General features: G+C 37.0%; 1 non-coding gene across 1 annotated transcript; it reads right to left on the bottom strand.

Moving 5' to 3' along the window:
* Positions 1 to 9,097: 9,097 nt before the first annotated feature.
* LOC121150975 lies at positions 9,098 to 9,222 on the bottom strand. Its single transcript, XR_005883076.1, has one exon. It is a non-coding gene; the product is annotated as a small nucleolar RNA ACA64 (small nucleolar RNA).
* Between the last annotated feature and the right edge of the window lie 5,758 nt (positions 9,223 to 14,980).

Here is a 14,980-nt window from a genome sequence, read left to right on the forward strand (position 1 = left end):
CACAATCAAAACAGGCTTAGTATTTCACTCTGATCAAATACGAAGTATGCTTGTATTGAAAAATGCATCCACAGCAACAAAGGCTAGTTTGCTTGCAACCTTGTCTCTTAAATTGAAAAATCTGCTTAGCAATGGTATGATAAAGAAGCACTTTGTTCTTGTTTTGTACAGTGTTACTTCAAAAGAAACCCAGGGTGTATATGAGACATACCTGAGTAATAACTTAGAATTAATTTTATATATCCTTTATTTTCTAAAACACAACTCTCTTTACATCCCAAATGATTCATCATAAATAATTTAGAGTTAAATAGAACATTGACTCTGAATGAAATGAAGACAAAGTTGACTCTCTTGAGTAACTAAGAGATATCATCTCCTATTGATTGCTTCTGAAATATTAAGGAGCCTTATTCCCAGAACACATGGATGGAAGAAAGTTAAAGAAAGGCTAAAATCATTTTTTTTTCCCTTGGCAATATATGCCGTTTCAAAAATTGCTCTGTTCACTGAGGGAAAAAAATCTAAGTCTTTCTTCTGAAAAGCATGATTTTTCTGTTGATCCATTTGAAAAGCTTGACTTTTCTGTTGATCCATTTGAAAAGCATGATTTTTCTGATTGCTAGTGCCTATCTCTGAGGAAAGCCACAATTGGAACAATACAAAAAATGAGTTCTGTTTGTTTATTATATCTAGGCAAAGGACAAAAAAGAATTAAACCTGATCAATAATGTTTGGATCAGGGATTTGATATCAGAATTGAGAATACTAAAGCCACATTGTAGCCAAAGACAAACAAATAAATGTTTACTAAGCCAAAAGTAGGCTCTATTTTATCTGAAAATTTATTTTGGAAAAAATCTGAAAAAAAAAATACATTGAGACACCATCAAGATTAAAAAATGTATACATATATATTAATTAAATGTGTTTGGAAATGGCTTAGGAAAAAATTCTCACTCTTCTTTAGAAATCATGTATATGTGTGTTTTCATCACATATTTGGAATTTATAGATAGATTTACACACTCATACAAATACCTAGAGAGCTAAAGAAGTTCTTTATGGATACTATTCCATTTCAAATAATGAAATTCTTTGAAAACAGAACTAGATTTTATTTTACTTAAATTTCTTGTCATGTGCAAATTGACATCAAATATCATCTGAAAATCAAAATATCAAATACAAATCGTTCAAAATTGAAGTTAAATTACCTAAATTAGAAAATGTAAATAACTTAAAATTAAATAAGTTATGTAACTTTCTTATCCATTAGCCTAAAGGTAGAAATTTTTTATCTATTTTATACGTCTTTTTTTTAACCATTGTCCCTTTGACTCAAACTTAGTAGACTGATTTAGCATGCAAAAAAGAAGCATGACAGGCCAGAATAATAAGTTGAATAGATTATCAACATGAATAAGAATCACCTGAACATAAAAAAGAACAAACATTTCAATACATTCTTAAAATAAGTGTGAAAACATTATTAACTTCAGTATTTCAAAAGTTAAAAGTACTCCCCCTTGGAAATTTTTATGGTTTTCATTCTCAAAGAGGAAATCTCTTAGAAGGAAATATGTAATCTAACTTTATGGAGAAGAGTTCTGTGGTTGACTGCTAGAAACAGGAGTGACAAGATTATTGTGGCATGATGCCAATATCTCCTAAAATGTGAAGCATGGAGTTATTTCTCCAGTCTTTGTTTCTCCAAAAAGCCCACTTGCTGTTTCTTAAAATTATTTTAGTGACAATCAGATTTACAAGTTCTGGAGATGCATTCTCTGAATGAAAATAATCTAGAATGTCTATAAAAAGAGTTAAAAATTGCTGATTAACATCAATGCGGTACTATGCTCAAGGACTTAAACTCAGGCAAGATACTAGCTGATATTTTCATACATTCTGCTTTCTCAACTGTCTGGATTCTATGGGTAAAGACAGTGTTTGAGTAAGTCAAGTCAGCAAAGCAATATTATTCAGGGAAATCAAGTGGACAAAAGTAATGGGATTTCAGGCCCAAGGTGATGGTGTAGAACCAGCAGCCCCGCTTCCCATCCAACTCCCTGCTTGTGGCCCGGGAAAGCAGTCGAGGACGGCCCAAAGCTTTGGGACCCTGCACCCGCGTGGGAGACCCAGAAGAGGCTCCTGGCTTCGGATTGGCATAGCATTGGCCGTTGCGCTCACTTGGGGAGTGAATCATTGGACGGAAGATCTTCCTCTCTGTCTCTCCTCTCTGTATATCTGACTTTCCAATAAAAAATAAAATAAATCTTAAAAAAAAGTAATGGGATTTCAAAAATTTGCTTTTGATATTGGTGATAAACAAGCTCAATATCCAATATGATAACATAGCCATTTCCCACCAGAAAATATCCAATTTTGCTAAGAAAAAAGAAGCTCATAAAAGCACTAATTGACACATTTGATATATTTGTGTGGCCTCATAAATTTCATTGAGACAAGACAAAATACAGTTAACTCTGAATTAAAATATGACTCAAGACTGAATTACAGTTGAGATCTTTGTTTCTGACATCAGTCACTAGTGAAAGTTTCCAGAGCTCCATCCATGGAGACCAGACTGATTTTAAAACTGGAGCAGAAAATTGACAAGATGAACTTGGGAGTGTCTTCTAGCAAAAAAAAAAAAAAAAAGGGAAAAAAAGTAAGGGAGTGGAGTTTTAGGGTTTTGTTTTCAAAGTTTGTTTCTTTTTGAAATGCAGCTACACAGAAAGGAGGGGGAGAGAGAGAGAGAGAGAGAGAGAGGATTTAAGCTGTCCTCTGCTGCTCTCCCATCCCATAAACAAGGAGCTGGATTGGAAGTGGATCAGCGGGGAGTAAGACCTTTGCACTCCTGGTAGATGAATAACCTGTTGGGTCACTGGACTGGCACCCTCTGATGGGAGTATGGCAAGAAGGCATAAAGCTGTGTAGAATTCTACCGATAAAACTGGATCAATTTTAGGGACAAAATGATGAATTATTATGTAAAGCATAAAATAAATACCATTGAGTCATTACATAGATAAATTGATAAAGGGGACAGAAGAAATATCTTATGCAGAATAATTATGAGCAGTTTTTATCAACACTTCTTTCTGGTGGAAGACGTAACTGTAGGCTGTGCATAGTAGCTTCCTTTTAGTGAGCATTATAACAAAAGGATGGGGAAAAATACTATAATGCAGAATTCTGGTACTTTTGCAACTAGGTGACTACAGTAAAAAGTAACAGTCACATATTGTATTGATGCCACAGGTCTTTGTTTTTTTTCTTTTTAATTTTACCTTAGTGATATTTTTCCTCAAAATCAGTTTCTCTGGTGTGAAAATCAGAAAAACCATAATTGAGGAATATTCCATAAAATACATGACCACTATCCTGAAAACTGTTGACATCATAAACAAGGAAAGTCTGGGAAACTCATAGCTACAGAGCACTGCGAGATGTGACAACTAAACCAAGCATGGGCATCTCTGCAGGGAATCTTACTTTAAGATGAAAATTATGAAAATGAGTGAACTATGGACTTTGGCAAATAGTCATTAGTTAATATTTGTTCATTGATTTTAAGAAAAGGACCATACTAACATTTGATGCACATAATTGGAAAAACTAAATATGAGGGCATATGGAAGGTATTCTCTCATTTTTTTTCTGTAAACCTAAAATTATTGTTAAAAGCAAACTAAAAATAAAATGCTAGTGGAATAATCTGTTTAAACAGGTGGATAAAAAGAACATAAAAAACAAGCAAAAGGCCAGAATCCATTTAGGGTTTATGAGATGAAAGTAAAAGGAATATGTATATCCAGAATACGTATTGCCTAGGTTTGATGGTGTGTGTGTGAGAGAGAGAGAGAGACAGAGAGAGCGAGCCTGTGTGCCTATATGTGTTTAATCCCTATTTCAAGGATTTTTAGATTTGTGTGAGGAAGCAAGTTTCAATCCTAAGGGCAATTCAGGTTTTTATGCTATTTAATTCCTTAAATGGTCTTGTCCTTAATTCCCTGAGAAAGTAAGAGTTCATCTACAAAATGTCTTGACACTGTAATAATTAATATTCAAAACACCTGATAGGGCCCGGCGCTGTGGCGCAAGTGGTTAAGGTCCTCGCCTTGCACGCCCGGGATCCCATATGGGCGCCGGTTCTAATCCCGGCAGCCCCGCTTCCCTTCCAGCTCCCTGCCTGTGGCCTGGGAAAGCAGTCGAGGACGGCCCAAAGCTTTGGGACCCTGCACCCGCGTGGGAGACCCGGAAGAGGCTCCTGGCTTCGGATTGGCATAGTATCGACCCGTTGTGCTCACTTGGGGAGTGAATCATCAGATGGAAGATCTTCCTGTCTGTCTCTCCTCTCTGTATATCCGCCTTTCCAATGAAAAAATAATAAAAATAAATCTTTAAAAAAAAAAACACCTGATAGACATTGCTCCTTCTTTGAAGGATAGCAAAGTTTATATTTAATGTAATTGTACATATCATACATCAACTTTATATTCTCCACTTTAAGGTCCCTTGCTATACTTTATATACAATATTCTATTGTTAAACATTAATAATACAAACTAGTGGGTCCCTGTCCGTTGGCTCTTTACCTGAGTGTTTCCTTTGCTCTCCAGAAGCTTCTTAGCTTGATGTACTCTGGTTTGTCTGGGCCTCTTCTCTGTGTTTCTACTTCTTACCCAAGAATTCTTTCCTTATGCAAATGCATTACCGTGTTACCCCGATGTTTTCCTCTGGTAATTTGACATAACCTCTGGTAATGATGACATTAAGTCTTAGATTTAAATTCCAGATCTATGTGGGTTGGTTTTTGTATAGGATGTAAGGTAGGAATCTTGTTTTATATTTCTGCGTGCAGAAGTCCATTTTTCCCAGCATCGTTTCTTAGAGATTGTACTTTCTCCAGGGAACGATTCTGTCTGTTTTACAAGATTAATTGGTCTCTGGAATCTGACTTCAACAGGACCGATTCACATTTTTTTTATTATACAAATGTGTTGTAAAATTCAATTATATTTTCTGCCTTGGTCAAACTTCTTGATTTCCCTCTCTGAAGCCTTTATTGAAATGTTTCGATCTGTTACCTTTTTGAAGTTTTCCCACAAGAACTAGTAGATGGATAAAGTCAACTGCTGAGATTCACAGCCTAAATTAGCTGCTTATTACCTTTGTGACCTAGAGCAAATTGGGTAACAATTCATCACACTCATCAGTAAAATATATATGATGATACAACCTACATCATTAACTTTAGGTAGAATTGAGGGTTAGAAAGTATATGCCACTGACAAAGGATAAGAGTACGAAACATCCACATGCTTTTATAACAATTTTAAGCACATGCTCTGTTGATAGACTTCACTGTGCTAGATCAATATAAATGTATTCTGTGCTCACTCTTTTATTTTGAAAGAGTTCCAGACATAGAGTGGGTTTTCAAGAAATATCAACTTAACAATTCGACTGTATTTAAACTGCAAATTTCTGTATTTTATATTTTCTCAAATTTCCATTATGTTGCTAAGAACAATAATGGCTTTATCTTTATCTTCATTTCTCCCAATCACAATACTAGTCACTGGAAGACGATGATTTATCAGTTCAAAAGAGTTCTTAGGATTTGCAACAATATTTAGGGAGGAAAAAAGTCATTCTGGTCAAAAGGCAAATGGTCTACTGATTTTAGTTACCAGCTAAGAGATGTGCTCTCCCCTTAGCATGAGTATATGCAGTTGAAATACGTAATTCAAGAAATTGATCCTTTTCAAAACAAAAGACTGATTTATTCCTTTAAAATTATAATGATAGAAATATATTGATTTATTTTCCATTCACTGATTCACTACCCAGATGGCTGAAGTGGTCAAGTGCAAAACAAGAGCTGGTAGCTTCATCTGCATCTCCCATGAGAGGCGGCAGAGGCCAGACACTTCAGTCATCTGCTGCTTTCCTCAGGCGATAGCAAGGGACTGGAGTGGAAGTGGAGCAGCCACACAACAAACCTTTTGACAGCCCGCTTTAATTTTATCTTTTAATCTGGATCTCATTTTTAATGAGTCTAAAGGGATATAATTTATGAATGTACACATTTAGCTTTCAAATATTAAAGATAACATACATTGTACATTGATATGTAGAAGATGTATATGTGTATATACATATATTTATGTTCATTATTTGTATGAAAAAAGAGCATCTTGGTAAAATAGACAATAAAGAAGGTTGTAAAATCCCTCCTAGATAAGCCTGTAAAGAAAAAAAGTAGTTTATAGTGTCATATTCCAATTCTATTTAATTATCTGGTTAAGGAATTATTCAATGTTTGTGGGATCATTATCACTCTACCTGTCCTTCTCTTCCTTTTGAGAAAATGACAAGACCAGGGCCCAGCGTGGTGGCCTAGCAGCTAAAGTCCTCACCTTGAACACGTACCAGGATCCCATATGGGCGCCAGTTCTAATCCCGGCAGCTCCACTTCCCATCCAGCCCCCTGCTTGTGGCCTGGGAAAGCAGTTGAGGACGGCCCTGCACCTATGTGGGAGACCCGGAAGAAGTTCCTGGTTACAGCTTCAGATCGGCATAGCATCGGCCATTGTGCTCACTTGGGGAGTGAATCATGAGATGGAAGATCTTCCTCTCTGTCTCTCCTCCTCTCTGTATATCTGACTTTCCAATAAAAATAAATAAATCTTAAAAAAAAAAAAAAAAGAAAATGACAAGACCAGCAAATCACTTTGTACCTAGTATCAGCATTCAGTTCAATCAAAATGTAACATTTCCAACCACTAAGTGAATTTAAAAGGAGTAAATGCTTTTTAAGTAAGATGGTTGATTTTGCCTGGTAATGTGCCTGATTCAGATTAGTCCATGTCACATTCAAAATGTCATCTACATTTTTAATGCCAAAGATAAAGGCTCTTCAAGGTGGGAGGTGACCAATTTAAACAGTATTAACAATGCACAACTACCTTTCAGGCCCTAACTATATGGTAGCTTTAAGTATTATTTATTCTTGTTATGAAAAGGACGTAAAATGTTTTTTCAGATTTTGTGTTTTTTATAAATAATACCATTCTGTGTAAAGATGTCAGTATGTTGTGAAAAACTTCACTTTGGTCACAGAATGAGGAAATTTTCAAAGTTAAGTAATAATCATTTTTTTTAATTATAGCACAGCAATTAAACTTTTAAACTGGGTCAAAGATTATTATTATTTTTTTGTCTTTTTTTTATATTTATTGCATTATGTGACACAGTTCAATATAGGCACTGGGATTCCTCCCACTCCTCTCCCAACCCTCCTCCCATGGTGAGTTCCTTCCCCCCTCCCCCCGTTACGCAGCCACAGTTCAGGTTTAAGTGAGATTCCTTCATTGCGAGCATACACCAAGGATAGAGTCCAGCATCTCATTGTCCAGTCAAGTTCAGCGGCTTCTTGGGGAGACCCTCCCCGGTCCGAAGGCAGAGCCAACAGAGAAGAATCCCAGTCAATTAAAAGCCCCAACAAAACATCAGCAACGATATATAACGTAAGGGATAAATTGACAAAGTTGGATAAATTGTCAAAATTGGATGCATGGTCTTAACAACTTCCTGTGACTATTTCAATGATGTTTCAACAATTGAGGTGCGAAACAATTTTAGGAAGGGTGTGCAGAGAAATCTTCCATACCTTGGTGAGGAGTACTTAATCCCCATATCCTACCTAGTAAGGTGTGTGTGAGTCCATGCTGACCAAGCCTTCCTTGTTGTTCTCTGTCTATCCATTCCAATTTGTGAGTGTGTGAGTGTGTGTGTGTTGGGGGGGCACTGGAGCATCCCTCATGGTCATTGCAGAGAGGGTGAGGACCCAAAATTGGAGCTAAGTAAGAACCAGAGATAGCTCCTCTCCCTAGTCCTGAAGGGAGTTTACTGTTCTTCTGTTTCTGAAGACCGCTCAGGGTTCCTGGTTGTTGTTCTGATGGCCTTGGATCCTATGATGAAGGATTCAGCTTCTTCTTCCATCCCGTGTGGTAGGTCCAAAGGCGGGGGGGGGGGGGGGGGGGGGGGGAAGGGGGCGGGAGGGGGGGGGATGTCCTCTGAGTTCTCGGCCTCCAAAGGCATTCCAGTCCCCTGTGGTCTCTTTGGCAGTTGGAATGTGGTCCTTGGCGCCCGTACTGATAGCCCTTGGTGGGGATCCGGGAGTCTCCAGGGCTGGGATTCAAGCCTCCTCCTGTCCACCTGCTCCACTCTGTGGTCCCCCACTGCTGTGTGCACATGACCTCCTGTTAATAGGTTGTCAGGGTCGCTCTTGATTCCCCCTATATATCTTTGTAGTTTTACTGTTGTCTAATGTTGTCTTGAATCTATTGTCTACAAATTACCTGTTATGTGCCTGAGAGGTTACACTACATGGCTTCCTCCCACGTCTTCAGGAGACGGAAGGTTTCTTTGCTCTCCCGCCCAATTTCTGAGTAGTAAAAGGTTTTGAAAATATATTTGGTTATACAATTTTTAAAACACATGGGTTGAGACCAAATTAGGTAGAGGTCCATTGGGGGAGATTTACATCATTGGGAATCTTTAGGGTTGATTCATGTACCCAAAGCCCTGAGGGTTCATCATGGAGCTTTCTAAGCAGCAATCATAGAAACCAAATCCCAGAGCTCCCTGGCCGGGCGGACAGCAGGCAGAGCCTACCGCCAAATGGCGCACTGGCTGCCCCATACCAGCTTGGGACAAACGCTTGGTTGTGGCCACCTGCCATCCAGGCATGGGACGCTACTTGTCCCGGGGCCTTCCAGCCCCCGTGAGGTGGTTGGAAGACTACTCCCCCAGGTTCAAGCTCCACCCCCTCCTGGTCCTGCCCCCAGCTCAAGCCCGCAGGCGAGCAGTGGAGCAGTCGGACCCGCTACACAGAGCTCCATGGGTAGTCCACAGCGCTCTGGCAAGCCCAATTCTGGCTCCGGATGCACGCATGGTAGCGGCCTTGTGTGATCCAGCCGTGGGACGCTACTCGTCCTGGGGCTTTCCAGCCCCCATGTGGGATGTGGGGGCTGGAAGACTCTTTGGTTTTCTTTTTGCACCTGCTTGTCCTTTCCTGTTTTGCGCCTGTCAGGGCCTGGGTGTCACCTTTCCACACAGGCAGTGGGAGATGAGTTGAGGCTCCTGGTGACTCTAGGCGCTGAATCTCACCCATGGCTATGGCCAAAGTCAGGGCGATTTTTATCCAGCGCCAGAGCAATTAAACATTAAAGATGAGAGATTTCTTATCTGTCCTGAAAAGTTTTATAATAACACATGTATTAGAAGTTATAAAATGCCTTTTATGACTTTATATGTAAACATAAAGAAGAAATGAATAGGGCATATGGAAAATGAATGATCTATTTAATTAATACTGTACAATTATTATAAAATGCCAGTTTTGGGCAGTATTAAGTGTTAGTTGTGAATCCCAAAATCTAAGTCTCAGTTGGTCACCAGAAAGGCAGATATGAGATACACAATAGACCACAAACATCAGTGATTGGTAGTTGTGTCAAGCATGTCTCCAATAGCAGTGTGAGTTCAACATGGTGAGCCAGCAATAGGTATATCCCTTGGAATTTTGTTGGAAACAAAGAATTGTATGGGAACTGGGAAGTGAACAGGTGCAAGATAATACAGGGTAAAGCTCACATGTTCTTATGAAAACTAGACAAAATTGTAAATTACAGACCTTGAAAAGCTGCATTCAGGTGCAATTTGTGTTTATTCAACATATTACTCTCTTTAGGAGCTACTAAAATATTTTTGCCTGTTTTAACTAAAACTCAAATACGTTCTACATGATTGTTTAATGACAAAAATGCAAATGAAATGTATTTGTATTCTGAGACTGTTGGATAGAACTCATATTTATTTTTCAAGAATTCCTTTCTTTGGTGCCTGGCACAGTGGCATGTCTGGCTGCTCCACTTCCCATTTTGCACCCTGTTTGTGGCCTGGGAAGAGTGGAAGAAAGCCCAAAGCCTTGGGACCCTGCACTCATGTAGAAGGCCTAGAAGAACTCCTGGCCCCTGATTTTGGATCAGCTCAACTCTGGTCACTAGGGGAGTGAGCCAGTGGATGGAGGATCTTTCTCTTTGTCTCTCCTTCCCTCTGTAAATCTGCCTTTCCAATAAAAATAGTTAAAATAAAATAGAATTCCTTTCTTTGAAAAATATAGTGCATAGTTGTGTGAGGAATTGTTATATGATAAAATAATCTTTTATTGTATGATTAGTATGTTTTTATGAAATTGCTTTAAAACTGAGCCACTATTTTATTTTTCTTGGCATATCGTATTTTTTATTAAACAATATGCATTTCAATTACATTTTCAATAAATTTTTCATTTTCTAATGCAATGCAAATGGATGACATTTATGTATAAAGAAGTGTAAGTTTTTTTCTTATATAATATATTCATTGATAGATTCAAATTCAGTGCAGATTTGTTCAAATTTCTAAGAAAAAAAACCTGTTTTTGCTTCCATTTGTTGTATCATCTTTATGATGATTTCCAAAACAAAGTTATGAAAATTTAAAAATGCATTCATTGAAAGTGTTTGCCACATTGGTGAATTCAGAGGCTGGAGTGCCTGCGTCACCTATCAGTGCCTGCGTTTTAGTCTAGTCCTGGTTTCAGTTGCCATTTCTGCTTCATACTGCATACTCTGGGAGGGAGCAAATAACAGCTCAGCTGCCTGAGAGACCTGGGTTGAGTTCCTGCTTGTTGCACGCATTTTGAAAATATACCAGTGGGTAAGGATTTTGGTTTTTGTGTATTTGTTTCTCTTCCAAGTTAATAAGTAAATAGAATTTAAAAAATAAAAGTACACATATTGGAATGTTCACAGTTTCTTGGAAAATAAAAGAACTGGTATAAAAACAGAAGAAAAATATTTGGCTGTCTCTCTGGGTCTCCCCATTTCCATAACTTATTGAACATAATAGCAATTGCCCTAGAAAAAATTAGTTAAATGAAATTTTTCATTTGTTTGAGTAACTGACTGGCATTGCATCAAATAAATTGGTCTGTGTTGTGCTCTACATTGAGATATCAAAAAAAAAATATCAGCAAGCTTTAGAAGCATCAATTTTTTTTTAAAGATTTATTTGTTTTTATTGGAAAGGCAGCTACACAAAGAGGAGGAGAGACAGAGAGGAAGACCTTCCATCCATTGATTCACTCCCCAAGTGACCTCAATGACCAGAGCTGAGCCAACCCAGGAGCCAGGAACTAGATATTAGAACCAGCAGCCATATGGAATCCGGGTGCATGCAATGCAAGGACTTTAGCCACTAGGCTACCATGTTGGGCCCTGGAAGCATCAAATGTTACAAGATCATGTTTTCTATGTTTTAAAATATTTATTTATTTAAAGTAGAAAAAATGTTCACATATATGGCAAACAGATTTAGGAGCTAGCTGATATATCCCACCATAGCTACCTCTAGGCCTCCTACGTGCAATCTCAACCCACCCTCTTTCACCCTTCCTTTTTTCTTTTTTCTTTCTTCTAATAGCTTATTTTTATTTTGTTTTAACACTCTATTTGATCAAGATATGAATATCTGGCCAGTAGAAAATAATATTGACAAAGAACCAAAAGCAAAACAAAACAAAGGCAAAACAGAGCAATACAAAAAGAAAAAAACCTACAATTTCCCACATATGTAAACAAAAGCGTAACAGAATAATTAAATCCCAGAATGTCACTCTCTCACCCATAAATTGCATTTTGTACTCTGTGTATTAATTATCACTGATAGGGAAAATATATGATATTTTTCTTTTGGAGACTGGCTTATTTCCCTAAGCATAATGGTCTTCATTTCTATACATTGAGTTGCAAAAGAAAAGATTTTATTCTTTTTATAACTGGACAATATTCTATAATGTATATAATTATACCATTTTTTAAAATCTGGTCATCTTTTGATTGGCATCTGGGTTGTTTCCATGTGTTAGCTATTGTGAATTGAAACATGAGGTACAAATAGCACTCTCAAATGCTGATTTTGTTTCATAAGGGTGAATTTCCAGGGAAAAAATGGCTTTGTCATATGGGAAATTAATTTTCAGATATCTGAGTCAAAAAGGACTTTTTGTATATGTATGTGTATGTGAATACAAACACGTCTGTCTATAGCACCTTGCTTATGTGAACATAGATGAGAAGGGTACTTTGCAGTGTCTTTCATTTCATTTTATTTCATTTCTGAATTTCACTTGACTCTTAGTTCGAGTGTTCAAGCATTACAAACAACTAAAAGGTAAAATCCATGTTTATATGAAAGGGCTAAGTAAGTTTTAGTTCAGAATTTCTTGTTTAAACTTAAAAATTCTGTGAAAACACTGTTGATGTTGGTTTTTGATAATGATCTTTTATAATACTTTTTCTTGGGAGTAAGAGAAGGAAGGAAGACAGTGGGAATATTATTTTGCTCTTAAAGTTGTATATAAGAAATACATGAAGTTTGTCCCTTTTTACAATTTTTTTAAGTTCTTATATAAGAAGACTAACCATCTTAAATACAGACCTTATAAATAATTAACCACAGGAAACTTATGTGAATTGGTTAAAGAGCAAAATGAAAATGACTTGTCTTAATTAGGATAAAAAGAAAAAGGGAAATAAATTAAGATTTAAATAATGATCACACTCCTTAAATCTTAGAAGTTTAATAACACTGATTTTGATCCTTAAAAATCAAATACTTTAAATCTGATCAGTATATAACCATATAACAAGGCCCGCTTACCACCTGCTACCAGTGTTACTTTGGACAAGCAAACTTACGTGACTCAATTTCAATTTTCTCTATGTGAATGGAAATAATTGCATTTCAATTTTAAATTGCATGATGATTAAACAGATTATAGCACAAGTAGATTTGTACCCAAGTAACTGAAAGCTAAAGTAGGCAAGGAAAGATAATACAAATGATTCTTCAAAGATTTATGGAAATGAAATTAAAAGAGGTTTTTAATGTAAAACATTTTTGGTGTATGTGAGATACTAGAATTGTTTTCTTGAATGGTATTTTCCACAATAATTAAATGCTCTCTTAAATGTGTAATGTTCTTTACTCAATAATGATTTGGCTGATTGAGGACTTTAACACTGTTTTTGTTTCAAAGACATTTATAGTCTGTTAGAAAAAATGTTAGTGAATTGTGGATAGGAGAAGTTAAGACATGGATTAGAATTTTAAGTGCAGGCAAAAATTTCTCTTTACAGATTCTTTGTGCAGTATTTGTAGGAGCATGTCATTAAGGCAATTGTAGGTCAGAGATTTAAAGACAAGCTATTACAGCAAAGGAGAAAAATGTTTCCTACCCATAGTCTTTTGCATCAGATAGCACTGGTTGGCCATTCTGACTATACCTAAAATGAAAAAGTCTTTGGCTATTTAAAATCCAATGACTTTCTTCTTTCAATCTTTGAGCCTAAACTTGTGTATTTTGAAGTTTAATTACTATTGTCAAACATATAAATTTACAGCTTTCTACAAAAGGAAAAGTGCAGAACATTAACTTTTTTTAAAAGATTTATTTATTTTTATTGCAAAGTCAGAGATATACAGAGAGGAAGAGAAACAGAGAGAAATATCTTTCGTCCGATGATTCACTCCCCAGGTGACCACAACAGCTGGTGCTGCACTGACCCAAAGCAGAAGCCAGGAACCTCCTCCAGGTCTCTCATGTGGGGGCAGGGTTCCAAGGCTTTGGGCTGTCTTATACTGCTTTCCTAGGCCACAAGCAGGGAGCTGCATGGGAAGTGGTGCTGCTGGGATTAGAACCAGTGCCCGTAAGGGATACCGGAGCGTTCAAGGCCACTGTGCTGCAGGGCCCAGATCATTAACTCTTAATGCTGCTGGAGAAATTTCATTTTTCCTCCTTACAGATAGTGAAAATAGATTAGCCACTAATGCTATGAAAAAGCACATATTTTCTTTTGAAAAATGATGTTCTAAATTTAAAGAAGCTGAAAAAGAATGAGAGAAGAGACTTCAGAGAGATGATAATATGGACAGTGTAATGAGAAACGAAACCAGGAAAACTGAAGCTAGGCTTAATTGGTCAGCTGTAGCCTAAGCATAAGAGAAGGAGAGAGGTCACTCAACAGCAAAGGCTTAAGAAAGAGCATCAGGTGACTGGTCGTATTACCCAAGCCCCAGGGAAACCTGAGCCCAGTGAGAGAGCAGCTACAATTCAGGAACTTCAGTGAACTTGGGGAGGGAGGAAGCAGGAGAAGGAATTGGATATCCAAAACATTTCATGATGCTGTAATGAGATCTCTGTGGTGGTGGGTTTGTTCTCCAAGGAATTCAAATTGAGTCCTGTCAATTGAAACATGTTGAATTATAGAGTAAAAAATGCCTGAATACTCTGTATGAAATACCTTTGTAACATCACATCTTTTCTATACAATTAGCATTTTTTAATATTTTATGTTTTGTTTTATGACTTGCTAGCCCACCAAAACAATGTACCTGAATTAGTAAGTTGATAGCAAAAGAATTAATGGTTTATATAAACCAATTTCATTTGACGACTCCACAGTTTCTTTGAAAAAAAAATTCTAAATGCAGCTGACCATGCAGAAGTTCTTGAAATGTAACTGGGCCATCCAATTGGGGAACTTATAGGCTTCCTGAAACATTTCATGAATTAACCTGCAATAAGTTAAAATAGGAATAAGAAACCTTTGGATCTTTTCCAAAGCTGTTCTGATTTTTGTGTCTTTGTACAATGAATGGTGCCACTTTAAGTTGCCTGTCACATTAAATTGTGGGATATTTGCCATTCTTCACAGCAAAACATTTCATATTCTTGGACATGCATATTTATGAGCCTTACATTAGTGAAAAGAAACAGTATTTGTAAATAGTCTAATATTGTTGAAGAAGGGAATGAATAGAACAACAGACATATGCAGCACTGAATTTTTCTTAGCAA

Source organism: Ochotona curzoniae, unplaced genomic scaffold (genome assembly GCF_017591425.1).
Source record: "Ochotona curzoniae isolate NIBS_2020 unplaced genomic scaffold, NIBS_Ocur_1.0 contig_2210, whole genome shotgun sequence".
Lineage (NCBI taxonomy): Eukaryota > Metazoa > Chordata > Mammalia > Lagomorpha > Ochotonidae > Ochotona > Ochotona curzoniae.